Source organism: Protopterus annectens, chromosome 11.part0 (genome assembly GCF_019279795.1).
Source record: "Protopterus annectens isolate FY-2018-M chromosome 11.part0, PAN1.0, whole genome shotgun sequence".
In the NCBI taxonomy this organism is placed as follows: domain Eukaryota; kingdom Metazoa; phylum Chordata; order Ceratodontiformes; family Protopteridae; genus Protopterus; species Protopterus annectens.
The window spans coordinates 737676913-737696619 of NC_056745.1; positions in this window are offsets into that span (position 1 = coordinate 737676913).

Sequence of the window (19707 nt, forward strand, 5' to 3'; positions counted from 1 at the left end):
TATATTAGTTTCCCCATTGCATTAAAAAAGAGAAAACTTTACTTCAAGTGTAATTGGTTTTGTCTTATCTTTAAAACTCTCTCAGCTTGGAAAACACCCCTGATTGCTTTCAGAGAACATTATGTCCTAGCCAATTTCTTTTTTCATTATTTTCTTTTTCCCTCAGCCAACCCATTCCACTAGATTGTCTCCTGTTTCTCTTTATCAGATTGTCTCTGTGGAAACATGGGAACCAGATAGTGGGTTTCTCTTTTTCAGATTGTTTCCATGGAAACCTGAAGACCAGCTGCAGAACTGCTACCAAGTATACATGCGTTTGCTAGAAAACAAGCCTCATAATATTCAATACTCTCTTTCATTTACTTGCTGTCTCTTAAAACTAATCAAAGTTCCTTAATACAGTCATTTTCCCATGCAAGAATGAAAAGAAAGCACATTAATTTTATCTTTGTCATGCCTTTCTAACAAGACTTTTTTTTGCATTGCCTATATTTCTCAAAACTGTACATGAAGAAAGAGAGAAGAGGGGAGAAAAAGAAAAACAACAGCACCTGTTTACAATCACCATTACACTTAAAAATAGTGTACAAAGAAAAAGTACAGTTGTGTACACTTACCATAAATGTAGATGTTCGAGTGTATTCACTGTTGCAGTCATTACATTTGGGATATCTGCTTGCAGGTAGCCCTCAGTTGGCCTGATTAACAAAGTCTTGGGTCCTGCATCAGCTGCTGTCCCTTCTTCCATGATGTCAGGTTGTCAGGGGTATAAAACATGCAGCCAACGCCATTACATCAGTTTTTCTTGCCCCAGATGTCAGGTGCCCCCCTAATGGGGAGCAATTAAAAATAAAAGTACAAAGATATAACTCCAACAAAAAAAACATACACACCAAAAAGGCTTTTAAGCATAGTAAAGGAAAGTAGAGGTATAGCCAAAAGACGTTAGGGGTCTAGATGGAGTGTAACCAGGACTGCAACAGTGAATACACTTGAACATCTACATTTATGGTAAGTGTACACAACTGTACTATGTTCTTCATGTTTCACTGTTGCAGTCATTAAATTTGAGTACATTCCCAAAGCTATGGTTGGGAAGAGGAATTTAGATAGCATTAAGGCCAGCTATAAGGCCCTGCAAGCCTGCAGTGGCAAAGCCAGCTCTGGATTTAGAGAAAATTGGCAAATGATAATGCTTGGTAAAAGTATGTACAGAACTCCAGGTTAGCAGTTTCTAGGATGTCCCTGGTAGGGACGCCTCTGAGAAAGACTGTAGAGGTAGATGCAGCCCTGGTGGAGTGAGGTCTGGTCCCCTGGGGGATAGGGTTTCCATGGTGCTTATAGCAGAAATGAATGCAATGGCTTATCCATTTAGAAATGGTTTGCTTTGAAATAGCCTTCCCCTCTGCCCCTGCAGCAAATACCACCAGCAGTTGTTCAGATTTCCATTGAGGTTTAGTCCTGTCCAAGTAGAATCTACGTTGTCTGTGCATATCTAAGGAATGCAGTATCCGTTCCCCTTTATTCTGTGGATTGGGAAAGAAAGTTAGCAAATGAATGGACTGATTAAGAGCCACACTGGATACCACCTTCGGCATGAAGGATGGATTGGTTCTGAGGGACAACCTGTCCGCATGAAAGATGATGAAAGGCTCCACTGCCATAAGGGCCTGTAATTCAGATACCCTTCTAGCTGAAGTGATTGCTAAAAGGAAAGCTGTTTTCCAAGAAAGAAATTTTAAGTCTGCAGTAGCAGCTAGTTCGAAAGGAGGTAGAGTGAGTTTCTCCAAGACAAATTAAGATCCCAGGCTGGGGTTGGAGCTCTCCTCGGTGGTCTCAAATTTTTGGCACCTCTGAGGAACTGCTTGAGAAGAGGGGAGGTTCTGTGTTGTAATGAGCTGAAATGGCTGAGGCGTGGATTTTAATGGAGGAAAAAGACAAGTCTTTGTGAAGCATCTCAGTTAAGTATTGTAAAATTGGAGGTAAATTGGGTGCTGCTGTGCTCATCCCTTGAGATTGGTTCCAGGCACAGAATCTTTTCCATTTTTCAGCATAAGATTTTCTAGTACTAGGCCTCCTTGCCTCTAAAATGATATCCATCACAGGTTTGCTGAGGGATGATAAAGGAGAGATTAAGTAATTAGCCAGGCTGCAAGGTTCAGTGTTAGAAGCTGAGGGTGCAGAATCTGGTTCTCCTGCTGAAACAACAGGGAAGGAGAGTCTGAGGCAGATGCCATGGAGATAACAGTGACACACAGTAACAGTGTTGGTGTGGCCAGTCTGGAGCTATCAAAATCATCCTTGGATTGTCCTGTTTGATTTTTAGTAGTACTTTGGGGAGCAGAGGCAGAGGGGGGAAGGCATAGACTGATAAGTTTTTCCAGCTGAAGAACAGAGCATCCACTTTCCAGGCTTGTTTGTGGGGAGTCCTTGTGGAAAATTTGTCCAATTGGTAGTTCTGGGGAGAGGCAAACAGGTCTATATCTGGGCTCCCCCATTTGCTTGTCAACATGCTGAAAATCCTTGGTTCCAGTTTCCACTCGTGTGGGTCCATGAGGTTTCTGCTTAGTCTGTCTACCAGTGCATTTAATTTTCCTGGCAGGAATTGAGCTTGTATGTGCACTTGGTACCTCAAGGCTGTGTTCCACAATGCCATGGCTAGTCTGCAGAGGGGTAAGAATGTGTACCCCACTGCTTGTTTATGTACCACATAACAGTGGTGTTCTCCATCTTTACCATTAGTTGTCCTGGAAGAATGTGGTCCTTGAAGGCTGTCAGAGCATTCTGTACAGCTAACATTTTTTTTTTATTGATATGCAGGTGCATTTGACTTGGGTTCCATTTGCCATGAATGCACTTCCCTGCCAGGTGAGCCCCCCATGCACAGTCTGATGCTTCTGTTGTTAGGGTTTGGGCAGCAGGGGGTTGTGTGAAAGGTAGTCCCTTGTTTTGGTGGCAGGCCTCTGCCCACCAAAGGAACTCTAGGTGTAGGCAAGGTATGATAGGAATCATTGTTTCTAGGTCTTGAGAATGTTGACACCATAGGCTTTTTAGATACCATTGTAGTTTCCTCATATGCAGTCTTGCATATGGAATTAGAAGAATGCAGGAGGCCATGAACCCCAAGGCTTGCAGTATTTGTGTTGCAGATAGCAGGGTTTTTGTGGCCACTTGCTTGAAGTAGGTTGTCAAATGAATTTGTTTCTCTGGAGTGAGGTAAGCCATCTGGGAAGTTGTATTCAAGCTTACTCCCAGGAATATAATTTGTTGACAGGGTACCAGGTGTGATTTCTTTTCGTTTATGGTGTACCCCAGACAAGTTAGAACCATTTGTACAATGGCCAGATGATTCAAAAGTATGTCCTGGCTTTCTGCCTGAATTAGACAATCATCCAGGTATGAGTATATTTGAATATTTCTTTGTCTGCAAAATGCAATAACTGGAGCTAGGCACTTTGTGAATACCCTGGACGCAGTAGATAAGTCAAAGGGCAGTGCAGAGAACTGATAGTGCGTGTAGCCTGCTTTGAAGTGTAGGTATCTTCTGCAAGATTCCCTGATTGGGATGTGCAGGTATGCTTCTTTTAAATCTAGTGTTTCCAACCAGGCATCTTTGCCTAGCATAGGAAGTAATTGGTGAAGAGTCAGCATCCTGAATTTTGGAATCTCCAAAAAGGAGTTTAGAGTACATAGGTCCAGGACAGGATGCCATGAATTGTCTTTTCTGGGTACCAGGAAAAGTCTCGAGTACAAAGCTTGTCCTTTTTCCTCTTCTGGTACCAGTTGAATAGCCCCCATGCTTAAGAGAGAAAGAACTTGTTTTTGGGCCTCTGCCCACTGATTTGGGGGTAGGTCCAGCCACCCGCTTGGTGTTGGCAACATGTGGAAGTGAAATCTGTATCTGTGGGACACTATATTTAAAACCCACTTGTCCTGGGTAATGAGTTCCCAATTCTGTCCATGAAGAGCAATCTTTCCCCCCAAAAGGGCAGTCAGTTAAGTGCTTGGAAATTTCAAAAGGAAGTCATTGAGACAGTTTACCATAGGGGGGAGTCTTATTATTCCCAGATTAGGAAGTGGAGGCCCCCCACTGCTTAGTTCTGTATGTCCCCTGGGACTGAAATCTGGGGGTTTTGCTGTGTCTGGGTTTGGCTTGAGAAGACCTGGAAGGGGCTGGAAAGGACCAATTCTTAGAGAGCTAGTGCCTACTAAAGCTAGGAGGCTGAACTTGTAAAAAATCTTTAACAGTTTGCATAGATTTAGCTTTATCTTTCATCTTTTTAAGAACTTCCTCAGCCTTGTTGCCAAACAGGCGGTCCTGATTTAAAGGAGCATCCAGCAATTTAGCTTTAACATGATCAGGCAAAGATCGCTCCTTTAGCCAAGCATGCCTTCTGAGCACAGACCCAGTAACAGCAGCCTTGCAAGAGGCCTCTAATGAGTCAATTCACTCTCTTCTTTATGATGCCCTGATGTCAGGTGACATTACTTCAGAGGTTTATGAATTTTGTGTGGTAGAAGACCCCAGAATTGGTGTCATTTTTGGCATACCCAAAACCCACAAAAGTTTAGAGAACCCTCCCTTCAGGCCAATAGTTTCATCACCCCATTCCATTACTGAGGGGGTTTCCTTAATTATTGACGCTGTTCTTGGACCTATTTTACATCACCATGATTCCTTTATCAAAGATTCTTGGGACTTTTTAATGAAATTCAGTGCTTATATTCAGAAAGGTTCCTTTGATCCCAACAGGCACATTGTTTTTACAATGGATGTTGTATCATTATATACATGTATCCCCCACCATGAGGGAGTTGAAGCTGTCAGAAGTTTTTTGAGCAACAACAACACTGGTTTCACTAACAATGCCATTGCCACCATTTGTAGTTTTTTGGAACTCATTTTACATAACAATTTCTTTTTATTTGGTAAGACTTACTACAGACAAAAGCGGGGTGTAGCTATGGGTTCCCCAGCCGTTCCTGCTTATGCTAACATCGTTATGGCTTGGTGGGAGCATGAATTCATTCCATTTCTCACCCAGAAATTTAATGTTTCTTTTTATTGTAGGTTTATTGACGACTTGTTTTTCGTCATTGATGGCAATTCTGAAACAGTGGATGCCTTCACCTCTGAAGTTAACACCCTTTCTAGTTATTTAAAGTTTGTTAAAGAAATTCGTTGGTTTAAAAGTTTATTTTTTGGACATCTGTTTGAAATGGGATTATACTGACAACAGGTTTCACAGTAGTATTTTTCGAAAGGAGACTTTCACCAACGGATACTTGCATTTTTCCAGTAACCACCCAAGACATGTTATCAGAAACATTCCTAGAGGTCAGTTCATCAGAGCATGTTGAATGACCTCAAACAGAATCAGAATAAGGAGGAAACTCCTGCAAGTCTTCAGCCGAAGACACAGAAGCCTCCGAACATTGCTCAAAACTCTCAAACTCAGGTTCCACCCTAGGCCTCTTATCAGCAGGGGGCATAGAACCTCTAATCATTGTAATCAAATCCTCTGCCATTTTTAGCATATGCTTCTTAGGCAAAGACCCTGAAACACTCGGAGAAACCCCCACTGAAGCTAAAGTAGGCCTGCCTCTTAAAGAAGCCTTAGCAACAGAAGGCGAGGCCCTAACCACCTTAGGAAGAGAGGGAAGAACAGCCACCTGAGAAGCCCCTTCAGCCTGGCCTACTTCCTGAGAGGACACATCCTGTAACAGTAAAGTTTCTCCCTGAGACTCCAAAGAAACTCCTGGCAGAACCTCCGGCTCCACTGAGCCTTCTAAAGAACGGCGTCGGGACTGTGGTTCTTCCCTCTAGGCTTGGCTTTTGTCCTTGCGCTTTTGGCTGAAGCGGGCGTGGAGCATCCGGCGGCATTTTATAATTACAACTTCCCAAACACTAACCTGGCACAGTCTAACCTTCTCTTAATAGTGCGTTTGTTAAATCTAGCACAAAGCGGCATCAACAACGTCGTGCTCGGCCCTAAACAAGGTATACACAAAGTATGGTAATCCCTATGAGGTATCGGTTTCCCACAAAATACAGTTATTCACTTTTTCTGACATCGGTTAAATACTGAGGCAAGAAAAAACCAAAATATTCCCCAGCGAGTGCCAGCCAACTTTGATTGGTCTGAAACTCTGACTTCAGAAACTTTCAGAACGCCAACCTGCACTCGCAAAACTGCTTCTGCATCAGACCATGCGGCAAAAAAGACTAAGGATATGACGTCGGTCATGCGCATTAGTACCCGGACGTACTGACGTCAGTCTAATGCGCCGTGACCGACGTCAGCCGTATACTTTGGTATTCGGGCCGACTGGACAGCGGACTACCCAATAGTTAGGACTGCAGCAATGTGGAATGAAGAACATCAATTCCAGTTTAAAAAGAATCTTGGAATTTAATCCTGGTTACAGTAGTAATATTATTACTACTAAGAAAGGAATGCAGTGTTGCCACCACTGCAACATGTGTAGGTTCATTTCTGTGGGACCTTACATTACAATAGAATCTCACGACAGAACTTTGATAGTACCCAATTGTGTAAGTTGCGACACCAAAGGTGTTGTTTACATTAGTTTATGCAGCACTTGTCCAGCATTTTATGTCGGGATGACTAGTAGGTGTCTGAGGACCCGCATTAGAGAACATATTTATGGCATTAAAAAGAAAGATGTTACTAATGCTTTGTACAAACATTCCATTGTTTGTTCTGGATTTAAGAAATTTTTATTTTCAATATTAGAAGTGTGTCAGACTGACATGAGGGGGGTGATTTTAAGAATTATATACAACAGAGGGAAACTTTATGGCAGATTAAATTAAAAGCTGATAGTTTCCCTGGTATAAATGAAGCCATTAACATCAAATGCTTTTTAAAACATAGGAAGTTACATCTCCACAAAAGCAATGATACCATTGCCTCCTTTTTTAATTGAAAGATTTACAGTTGATTTTTATAATTGTGTATTAAATTGTTTAATTGATTGTTTAATTCTGAGTGTATTTAAACCTGCTTTGTGATGTTTTTTATTCATTCTGATGAAGTCTTCGGACGAAAGCGGTGAATTAAATTTTACTACGCTATTGTTTTTTTGATTCATTCCAAGTTTGCCTCTCATTGCTGCATTTGTCGTGGTGCCTTTTGTTTTCCTTTTAAAGGAGCATCCAGCAATTTAGCTTTAACATGATCAGGCAAAGATTGCTCCTTTAGCCAAGCATGCCTTCTGAGCACAGACCCAGTAACAGCAGCCTTGCAAGAGGCCTCTAATGAATCAAAACCACATTGCAAAGTATGTTTGCCAACTTGTTCAGCAGAATGCATTAAATCGTGTAATTCTTTATTTTCCACAAAGTCAGGAATCAACATTTTCTGTTTAAGCAGTCCAACAACATGTTGCTGATACTTTAACATACGAAACTGGCAGTTTAAAGCCCTGATTGCCAAGGTTGCAGAAGTGTAAACCTTCTTACCCCATCTATCCAGTGCCCTGGAGTCTCTATCAGAAGGGGTAGGATTTTTAGCAGTAGACGCCTTAGTGCCCTTGGGCCCCTGTGAAATAGTCTCTGGATCTGTAATAGGATTTTTAAAAAGGAACTTGTAGGACTCAGGGACCCTTATAGTATCTGTCAGGTTTTTTGGGAGCACGAGGCAGGGAATCACGGGCCAGACTAGATTCTGAAAAAGCATCATCCACAATGTCTAGTACAGGAGGAATAGCTAAAGGCCCATGCTGAGGTAGGAGAAATAAATCCCTACGCCTATTTTTTGAATCAGAAAAATCCTGGCTTTCCCAGTGGAAATGCTCCCTTAGAGTATGTAAGGTTTCCCCAAAAGAAAAATTCTCAAGAGAGGAAGCAGAGGGAATGGAGTCCTCTGCATCAGAATCTTCATAAGTAGATGAGGGCAAATCCAGATCATCAGAAGAATCAGAAAAAACAGAATCCTGATCAGAAGATTCATAATCAACTTCAGTCCTAGGCCTCTTAGAAGGGAGGGGGGGTTGGCTACCCCTGATTAGAGTTATTAGATCTTCAGTCATTCTTATCATTTGTTTTTTAGGCATAGAGGCCTGAGCATGTGGCCTGGGTGTCGTTTTTTTAGGCATGGATCGAGATTTAGGCCTAAGTAAAGAAGGAGGCGTCGGTTTAATATGCAAGTCCGTAGGCCTGAATACACCCTCAGAAGCTGGTGCCTACACAGCGGCTCTGGACCCATCCAAGGTACAGACATCCACGGGTTCCATAGTTGAAGCATAACGCAGCATACCGGACTTCAAATGGGTCGCAGTAGAGGCCTCTGAATCAGAAGTAGCGGGTATCAGGGGCTGCGAAAGCACCTCACTGAGTACCGGTGAACTGGTGACTGGCTTAGGAGAAGTGTCGTCAGCAGTTTTGGACCTCGGCGGCCTGTCTCTGTCTTTATCTTTGTATTTTTTTGGAATCCCGGTAGTAGGATGGCTAACCGACGACATTTCTGGATAATTAAACCGAGAACCAAAATATTTAGAGGCGAAAATATACTGATGACGGATGGTGCGCTGATTAAATAAAGCATAAAACCAACAGCAAGGTACGTCGTGGTCAGGGCCCTAGGCAAGGAATACAGTATGAATGAAAATCTTTATGAGGTATTTGCTTTCCACAAGTAATGCAATAATTAACTTTTACTGATATCGGTAAGGAGCAAGAAAAAGTTTCCCCAACAGGGTGCTTAGCTTTAGTTGAAGACTTCGGTTCTGAAACTCGAAAACGAAAATGTCTGGAGTCGGCCGACCAGCACTTGCAAACTGCTTCTGCTTTGGGCACCACACGGCAAGAAAGACTGATGTAATGGCGTCGGCTGCATGTTTTATACCCCTGACATCATGGAAGAAGGGACAGCAACCGATGCAGGACCCAAGACTTTGTTAATCAGGCCGACTGAGGGCTACCTGCAAGCAAATAACCCAAATGTAATGACTGCAACAGTGAAACACGAAGAACATCCATACATCACAAATGCAGTACTTTTAGGAAAAGAAAATGTCTTCTTTACTTACAATTATCTTTCTCGCCTCTCATCCGCTCCTCAAAACATTTTTCTGAACATTAATGACAAGAAGTAGGGCATATACTTTAGAGTCCCCCACATATCCAAAAAATTTTGAAAAAGTCCAATATTACCAGATTTTCTTGTTCTGTCATGTTTCACAAACATAATTATTACATTTTAATCCCACATTGAGTCAGTAGTTTTATTACTGTTCTTCTAAATTGCCCAAACCATGCCTCTGCTTTATTTTTAAATTACTCTCAATTCTTCTAGTCAAATCTCATGCTCCCTTTCTTCTCTCCAATATTTTCCATTGAAATACTGGAAAAGGATTCACAGGTACAGTCTCTCTTTTTGGTCATCTTTACCAGACAAACAAGAAGCAGAACTTCCCCCCGTCTCAAAGCTCACGTTTTGTTGGAAAAGTTTGTGTACTTCCTCCTTAACATGCACTTCTTCAAAACAATTTTGCTCCTCCAGGGAAACATACCTTAAAATCAGCTGGATGCAGCACTGTGAATCTCACACTTGTGTCTCAACATTCCCTAAACAGTGGAATGAATTTACTCCTCTTCTGCCTGGTGTACAATGAGTAGTCATTCTCTATAAACACTGCTGTCTCCCATTTTTAGTATTTTGTCTTTCTGCCACAGTTTTGTCAGAGTCAACACTTCTGCTGGTAGGATTGCATCTTTACTATTAAAGGTCTAGGTTGCTTTCTTATAGCTAGGTTTGGAGCATACACATGATGTGCCCTTTCAACTAACAATTCCTTCTGTGAAATACTAGTCCAGTTGCGTATTTGTGCTCTCATAAAATTTATGCAGTCTGTTCCTTCCAGCTTTTCTGGTATGGCTGAAAATCTCAGGTTTTCCCTATGTGCTCTGTCCTCCAATTCAGTTATTTTTTGAAACATCTTTTCCTGAGCAGTCTCCTATTCATCCAGCATTTTCTTGATTTTGACCTCTGTTTTCTGGAGCTTTATCATCTCATTTGAATATCTGTTTGTAATAAAGGATATTTGAGGATAATTTTTACAATATGATTTTGTCAGAATGATAGCAAGGAGGTAACTATGTTAATTTCACACAACTGTGAGCAATGCAAAACCAGGGTTTCTTGGCCAAGGAAGATATTCCTGTTTTTTGTACAACATTGTCCCAGAATTGAAACACAAACTATATGTGAATATATGCTATACAAGTCATTACTAAATAAAATAAGTTCTGTAGGATCACTCATCACTACATTCATAGAACAAATGCTTCACTGGCAGGGAATTACAAAATGAGTTTATATTTCTTTCCAAAAAGTAAAAACTAAGAATAATAACTTGATGCAATGTTGTTTGTGTAGTGTCAGTACAGTCATATAATGTTGTCCTTTACTGGAACTGAACAGCAAGAAGTCACTGTAGCATGCGACTGTGTTGCAAACAATTTGCATGAAATAAAATGGATGGGAGAGAGTTCTCCCACAGTAACTGTACACATTATAAAAGTAGTAGATGTCATTCATGCATAATAGCATAAGGACAAACAATGCTTACCATCAAACTGGGTTTTGAACACCTGACTTTATGACAACAAAAGCTTCACGATATTGTTAAGAATGAACATGCCACCATGCAAATGTTGATAAAAAATTATGAGATATTTAGGCATTTGAAGCTGTGATATCATGCTACTGTTTCAAGGGATACAAGTGCCTGTAATTTCTTTTGAAGACTGTTGCTAAATATCTAGTTCTCACAAAACAATGCCAACTGCTAGGTATAGCAAACACATGTGATGCATAATGCAGACATCACTGGGATGGGAGAATGGCAATTATGCACAATGTGTGGATAATCATGGATTCGTACACGTGCCTTACTAAGGCAACAGCATACAGAAAATTGTCTGATTTCCTCATACCATAGGAAAAGCCGTATTTGTTCTCTTGGGAAAGCCAAGTGTCATACAATGGCATCATCATCATCCAGTAAAATCCCAGCTATACATGTACACAGCAGATAGGGTGACAACACTATTATCTACATGCACATTCAGTCATAATAACACAAGTGAGTCTAATGAGTAATGGCTGCATTACAACTGACCATATAAGATCACAAGGTACAGACCACTGTCTGAATCTCACACACCACACAAGATGGTGATGTACAATTGTGAACGTGCACATTTGACTGAATAACATCACCATTGTTTGATATAGTGATGTATTTCTAAAAAAAGTAAGAAGGTGGTTGAAGAGCACAGTAGTAACACACAGCTACACATACGATATGCACGAGAAGCCTTCTATACACAGCAAGATAGACAAACACACACTTATAGTCAACTTAAAGTCATATTACAAATGTGATGTAGTTCATTTTTGAAAGCATGGTGTAACCATTATATTTCCAAAACTGAGTATTGCTTGGGGGTAATAGAAATTATAAGTCCAGCCCTTGGCCAGTGAAAATACATTATGAACTTTTCATAAGGTGGGTTGTCACAGAACCAACTGTATACAACACAGCACACAGTCACACTAGTTAACCAATAGTTGATTTGAATCCCTACATATCTAGCTACACAATCTATTGAACAAAGAATTAGCCACAAGTGGCACAGGAGAAGTCTGGCTTGTAAAGCAAAATACTCATAACTCTCAACCTCTTAGAGCAAGAAATCTGGACAAAGCTATACATAATGGAGGAACAAAGGTCCAAATACAGGAATGAATTTTAAATATCACTCTTACAAACTTAGAAAGTTGATAATATAACAGATTTTGTGTTAGCATGAATTTTTTGAAGGGTATGAAGTCTTAAACTCAAATGTCTGTCATTATTTTCTGACTTCAGTCGTTAATTACTTGTCAATGATTTGCCAGAAAACCACAATTTTATGAAAAACAGACCAAAAATCTGAGGCACAAATCAGGACATGCTGCGAAAATCTGTGCAGCTGAGAGGTATGATTAGAGTGCACTTTTGACAGGATGACCTCATCAGTGTGATGCAGTGATAATGTATGTGATAAATGTGGGAGAAGGGGATGGGGAATCCTCTTCCAGGTTAATTTCTTCCCGTGAGTGGAAGTTGATACAGCACATCTATTCAGGCCTTGATACATACCTGATATTGTAACCACATACACAAGTTCACTACTATGAGATTTCAACCTGCTACCTATTTAGTTATACATTCTTGAGAACACAGTATTATCAGCAATTACCGCAGGAGAAGTCGGAGTCTGAATGGTAGAAAGTGCACTTTTGACAGGCTGACCTCACCAGTGTGTTGCAGAAGAGATGTTTGTAGTATAAGTGGGATAAAATGCAGAGGGAACTGTGCCCAAAGTTAAATTCTTCTTCTGTGTGAAAGCAGACACAGCACGTGTTGTTGAGGCTTTATCTGTCACTAGAACCACGCACACATACAAGTTCAGCACTGTCAGATTTGAGACACCCATCTAACTAGTTACATAATCCAGAGAACAGAGTATGAATCACAAGCATCACAGGAGAAGTCTGTCTTTAACAATGAGAAAATGCACATTTAAGTATTACAACTTCACTGTTTGGAACAGCTACTGTGCATTACAGGTTTTGCGACAAATGCATATGTCAGGACAGGTCAACATAACAGCACTGTGGTTGTCCCATGTAATTACATACTTCTCTGCTAACATCTCTATAGTGTCATTCATGTACATTGTGTTACTGTGAAGGACAAATTAACTGAGTCAACACCAATGTGAAATCTAGATACCTTGGTTTCAAAATTCCAGTAACACATACAGAAGGCATAAAACCTACTGTAATTTTTTTAACCCTCTCCCTGAAGCGCAGCACTAACAACCTCATTTGTGCTGCTAATGGCAAAGTACTAATGCATGTATAAGCATATCATGAGGTGTTGAATTTAGAATGGGAATTAGCTAGTAGTCTATGGTGCCACCCTTTATGCAAATAAGCAGTATACATATGCAACATACCTCTTAGCACAAGAAATGTGGACAGAGCTAAAAATAATGGGGGGGGGGACAAAGACCCAAAAATAGGGACAGAGTTTAAATATTGCTTTTATAAACTTAGAAAGTTGCCAAAATAACAGGTTTTGTATTATAATGCATTTTCTAAAGGATATGAAGCCTGGAACTCAAATGTCATTATTTAGAGACTTCAATCCTCACTGATTTGTGAGAAAACAACAAATTTTATGAGGAACGGACCCAAAATATGAGCAAAAATCTGGACATTCTGTGAAAATCTGGACAGCTGAGAGGTATGACTCATGTAACGATATATGAATCTAATGGAATACAGAAGAGATGTGCTTTACAGTCATGTTCATTGTGTCATGATTTACACATTTGTCATGACAGTTGCAGTGCTTCATTTCTGATAAGTATGATACAGGTGTATTATGAAACACATCATGGACAAAGCATGTTACTGCTTGTGGAAACATGGCTTATGGAAACAGTATTGAATCAAGAAGGTTTACCTGATGACAGAGAAAGGGTGGGAAGAGATGGACACCTTGTGACAAGAACACATACAGACATACTAAGAGATTAGTTTATGGTTCATTTCTGCACATATTTATGTTATGTTACTCTTTGGTTTATCATCATAACTATTCAGGTAAGATCTGCACTAAACAGTGCTCCTAACTGGAAGCAAATGCATTAATACAGCAGCAGGATAAGGCTGTGTTAAGAGAATGTGTAAACAACACTTAACACCCACAGGAGTCATATAAAACGCTCAAAAACAATTTGGCCTACAACTGGATTTGTCCCTTTACAGTATTCCAAAACAAATCTACAGACCTGAGTATTACCTAACCACACCACATAGGAAGTCCTATATTTTACAGATTTTGTTTACAGAAAACTGGGAAATAAGGTAAAAGGAACTGAAAGACCACCAAAAAAGAAGAAAATAAGATACATTTTGGAGAAGTATATATGAAGATCCTGTAGAACTTAAAGATGCTAAATGGATAGAAGTAAAAGAAAGAATAAGAAGTTTAAAGTTACAGGACATGAAATGGGATGAAGTAACAGCCAGAGAGATTGAAGCAAAGTTAAGAACAGCCTCCAACTGGAAAACCCCAGGCCCAGACGCACTACTTAACTTCTGGTTAAAAGTATTAACATCATTGCAAAAAGATTTAGCTATGAGTAAGAACTATATATATATATATATATATATATATATATATATATATATATATACACATTATATATATATATATATATATATATATATATATATATATATATATATATATATACATACATATATATACATACATATATACACAGCCTGAACAAATACCAGCCTGGCTAACAACAGGAAAAACAATGCTCCTACTTAAGAGTGAACCTGCAAGCTACCCTAAAAAGCTAGACCAATAACTTGCCTTCCGATGATGCATAAATTAAATTGTACATGGGAATTGGTGCAGACAGAGTTTATAGTCATTTAGAAGAAAACTCAATTATGACAGTAGAACAAAAGGCTAATAAAAGAAATTCATATGGAACAAAAGATCATTTGTTCTTAAATAAAGTCATAGTGGAGAACTGTAAAAAAGGGGAAGAATCTAAGTATGGGATGGATTGACTAGAAAAAAGCATTGGACAGTATCCCACATTCATGGATAAAAGAGTGCTTAAGAATGTGCTAGATACACCCTACACTGATCAATTACATTACAGTGACCATGAAACAGTGGCAGACCACTTTGCAATTAAGCCACGATAAAAGACAAATTATTATCCCAGGGATAAAAATTCAAAGGGGGATATTCCAGGGTGACTCTCGGTCACCGCTGCTATTCTGCCTTGCCCTTAACCCATTAAACTGTCTACTTAACAGCTTAGACCATGGCTATAATTTGGTTCTTAGAAAACAACAGTGTAAAGACTTCTCATCTTCTCTTTGTCAATGATTAAAAAGTACAGTTGTGTACACTTACCATAAATGAAGATGTTTAAGTGTATTCACTGTTGCAGTCATTACATTTGGGATAATGCTGGCAGGTTGCCCTCAGTCGGCCTGATTAACAAAGTCTTGGGTCCTGCGTCGGTTGCTGTCCCTTCTTCTATGATGTCAGGTCATCAGAGGTATAAAACATGCAGCCGACGCCATTACATCAGTTATTCTTGCCCCAGATGTCAGGTGCCCCCCAAATGGGGAGAAAGAAAAAAAAAAAAAAATATATATATATATATATATATATATATATATATATATATATATATATAATTAGAAACACAAAAATATACCTCCAAACAAAAGCAAATACACCAAAAAGGCATTTAAGCATAGTAAAAGAAAGTAGAGGTATAGTAAGAGAAAAACAGGAGGCTGGAGGGAGGGTAACCAGGACTGCAACAGTGAATAAACTCAAACATCTGCATTTATGGTAAGTGCACACAACTGTACTATGTTCTTCGTGTTTCACTGTTGCAGTCCATATATTTGGGTAGATTCCCAAAGCTATGGTTGGGAGGATAGATTAATACAGCATTAGGACCAGCTATAAGGCCCTGCAAAACAGCAGTGGCAAAGCCAGCTCTGGATTTAGAGAAAACTGGTAAGTGATAATGCTTGGTGAAAGTATGAACTGAACTCCAGGTAGCAGCTTCTAGAATATCCCTGGTAGGAACACATCTGAGAAAGGCTGTTGAAGTAGATGCAGCCCTAGTGGAATGAGATCTGATCCCCTGGGGGATAGGTTTTCCATGGTGCTTATAACAGAAATGAATACAATGGCTTATCCATTTAGAAATGGTTTGCTTTGAAATAGACTTCCCCTCTGCCCCTGCAGCAAATGCTACCAGCAGTTGTTCAGATTTTTTTCGAGATTTAGTCCTGTCCAAGTAGAATCTAAGTTGTCTGTGTACATCCAATGAATGCAGAAGCCACTCCCCCTTGTTCTGTGGATTGGGAAAGAAAGTTGGCAAATGAATGGACTGATTAAGAGCCACACTGGATACCACCTTAGGCATGAATGATGGATTGGTCCCGAGTGACACCCTGTCTGCATGAAAGATGATGAAAGGCTCCACTGCCATAAAGGCCTGTAATTCAGATATCCTTCTAGCTGAAGTGATTGCTAAAAGGAAGGCTGTTTTCCAGGAAAGAAATTTTAAGTATGCAATAGCAGCTGGCTCGAAAGGAGGTAGAGTGAGTTTCTCCAATAAAAAGTTAAGGTCCCAGGCAGGGGTTGGAGCTCTCCTGGGTGGTCTCAAGTTTTTGGCCCCTCTGAGATACTGTTTTAGACGAGGATGAGAGAAGAGGAAGGGGGGGGGTTCTGTGTTGTAATGAGCTGAAATGGCTGAGGCATGGATTTTTATGGAAGAAAAAGACAGGCTCTTGTGAAACATCTCAGTTAAGTAATGCAAAATCTGAGGTAAATTGGGCACTGCTGTGCTCATCCCTTGAGATTGATTCCAGGCACAGAATCTTTTCCATTTGTCAGCATAAGATTTTCTAGTACTAGGTCTTCTCGCCTCCAAATGACATCCATCACAGGTTTTCTGAGGGATGCTAAGGGGGAATTTAAGTGATTAGCCAAGCTGCAAGATTCAATGTTTGGAGCTGAGGGTGCATAATTTGGTTCTCCTGCTGAGACAGTAAGGAAGGTGTCTGAGGCAGGTGCCACGGTGAAATGTGTGACACACTGCACAGGAGTGGGTATCAGTGTTGGCGAGGCCAGTCTGGAGCAATCAAAATCATTTGATTTTTAGTAGAACTTTGGAAAGCAGAGGCAGAGGGGGAAAGGCATAGACTGATAGGTTTTTCCAGCTGAAGGACAGAGCATCCACTTTCCAGGCTTTTTTGTGATGAGTTCTTTTGCAAAATGTGTCCAACTGGTAGTTCTGGGGTGAGGCAAAAAGATCTATGTCTGGGCTCCCCCATTTGCATGTCAACATGTTGAAAATCCGTGGTTCCAGTTTCCATTCGTGTGGGTCCATGAGATTTCTGCTTAGTTTGTCTGCTAGAATATTCAGCTTTCCTGGCAGGAATTGAGCTTGTAGCTGTACTTGGTAGCTCAAGGCCGTGTTCCACAATGCCATGGCTAGTCTTCAGAGGGGGTAGGAATGTGTAACCCCTGCTTGTTTATGTACCATATAACCATGGTGTTGTCCGTCTTTATCAGTAATTGTCCTGGATGAAGGTAGTCCTTGAAGGCTGTCAGTGCATTCTGTACAGCTAGCATTTCTTTTTGATTGGTATGAAGGTGCATTTGATTTGGGCTCCATTTGCCCTGAACGCACTTCCCTGCCAGATGAGCCCCCCCATGCATAGTCTGATGCGTCTGTAGTTAGGGTTTGGGTGGCAGGGGTGGTGTGAATGGCAGTCCCTTGTTTTGGTGGCAGGCCTCTGCGCACCACAGGAACTCTAGGTGCAGGCAGCGTATGATAGGAATCATTGTTTCCAGGCTGTAACAATGTGACTCCATAAACTTTTAATACCACTGAAGTTTCCTCATATGCAGTCTTGCATATGGAATTAGAAGAATGCAGAAGGCCATGAACCTCAAGGCTTGCAGTGTTTGCCTTGCAGATAGCAGGGTTTTTGTGGCCACCTGTTTGAAGTCAGTCACCAAATTAATTTGCTTTTCTTCTTTCTTGGCATAAGGAAAGTTTTCCATCTGAACAGTTGTATTCAAGCTCGCACCCAGGAATGTAATTTTTGAGAGGGTACCAGTTGTGATTTCTTTTAGACTTTTATGGTGTACCCTAGACAAGTTAGAACTCTTTTTACAAATGTCAGATGTTTTAGAAGAATGGCCTGGTTTTCTGCATGAATTAGACAATTGTCCAGGTATGGATATATTTGAATATTCTTTGCCTGTAAAATGCAATTACTGGAGCCAGGCACTTTGTGAATACCCTGGGTGCAGTAGAGAAGCCAATGGGCAGTGCAGTGAACTGGTAATGCATGCAGCCTGATTTGAAGCATAGGTATCTTCTGCAAGATTCCCTGAATGGGATATGCAGGTAAGCCTCTTTTAAATCTGGAGTTGCCAACCAGGCATCCTTGCCTAGCATAGGAAGTAACTGGTGAAGAGTCAGCATCTTGAATTTTGGAATGTCCAGAAAGGTGTTTAGAGTAGACAGGTCCAGAACTGGATGCCATGATTTGTCTTTTCTGGGTAACAGAGAAAGTCTGGAATAGAAACCTTGTCCCTTTTCCTCTTCTGGTACTAGTTGAATAGCCTCCACCATGTTTAGGAGGGAAAGTACTTGTTTCTGAGCCTCTGCCCACTGATTTGAGGGCAGGTCTGACCCACCCACGTTTGGAGTTGGCAGCATGTGGAAATGAAATCTGTATCCGCAGTTGACACTATATTTAAAACCCATTTGACTGGGTTATAAGTTGCCAGTTTCTTGAATGAAGAGCTAGTTTTCCCCAAATGGGCAGCTAAGAGGTAAGTGCTTGGTAATTTTAAAGGGAAGTCATTGAGGAATGTTTACCATAGAGTAGTGCCTTATTTCCAGATTTGGAAGTGGGAAGCACCCCATTGCTGAGTTCTGAAAGTCCCTTGGGACTGAAACCTGGTGATTTTGGAATGTCTGGGTTTGGCTGGAGTGGCTCTGGCTAACCGACATAATTTCTGGATAATTAAACCGAGAACCGAAATATTTAGAAGCAAAATGTACACGATGATGATGGATAGTGCGCTGATTAAATAAAGCACAAAACCGACCAGCAACAAGGTACATAGGTAATGGTCAGGACCTAGGCAAGTGAATACAGTACAAAATGAAAATCCTTATGAGGTATTTGCTTTCCACAAATAATACAATTATTAACTTTTACTGACATCAGTAAGGGCAAAAAGTTTCCTCAGCGGGGTACTTAGCTTTTAGTTGAAGACTTCAGCTCTGAAACTTGAAAATGAAAATTTCAGAGTCGGTGCGAGCCAGCACCTTGCGAACTGCTTCTGCTTTGGGCATCGGCGTGGCAAGAAAGACCGATGTAATGGCGTCTGAAGCTGCTTGTTTTATACCCTTGTTGACCTGGCGTCATGGAAGAAGCGGACAACGGCGGCGCAGGACCCAAGACTTTGTTAATCAGGCCAACTGCGGGAAGCCTTCCAGCAGATTACCCAAATGTAATGACTGCAACAGTGAAAAACTAAGAACATCTGTATAGCTCATCAGATGAAGAAGAACTGAAAGTACAACTGCAAGCTGTCAAAACTTTTCAGATGACATAAAAATGTCATTTGGTCTTGATAAATGAGCAAAAGCAACCTTTAAAGCAGGAAAACTGCAACACCAGGAAAACATCAGTTTGGCACAAGAATGTGATATAAAAGAGCATGAGCAGAGGGAGTGTGTAAATATTTAAAGGAATTGATGAAGTATCAACAATAAAAACATGAACAAATGCAAATAAACTCAGTAAGAAATACTTTAGAAGATTTAAATTAATCATGAAAACAGCTTTGACAACTAGTAACAAAATCAAGCTATAAATCAATTTGCTCTCTCTTCTGTCTAACTTACAGTTTTGGAGTAATTGAATGGCCCCAAAATGTGTTGGATAGATTAGATAGGAAAACAGTAAAAAAGAATGCTTTGTGCTCACTAAATGATTTATAAAAATCGAGTGCATACCAAGAAAATTTTTTAAA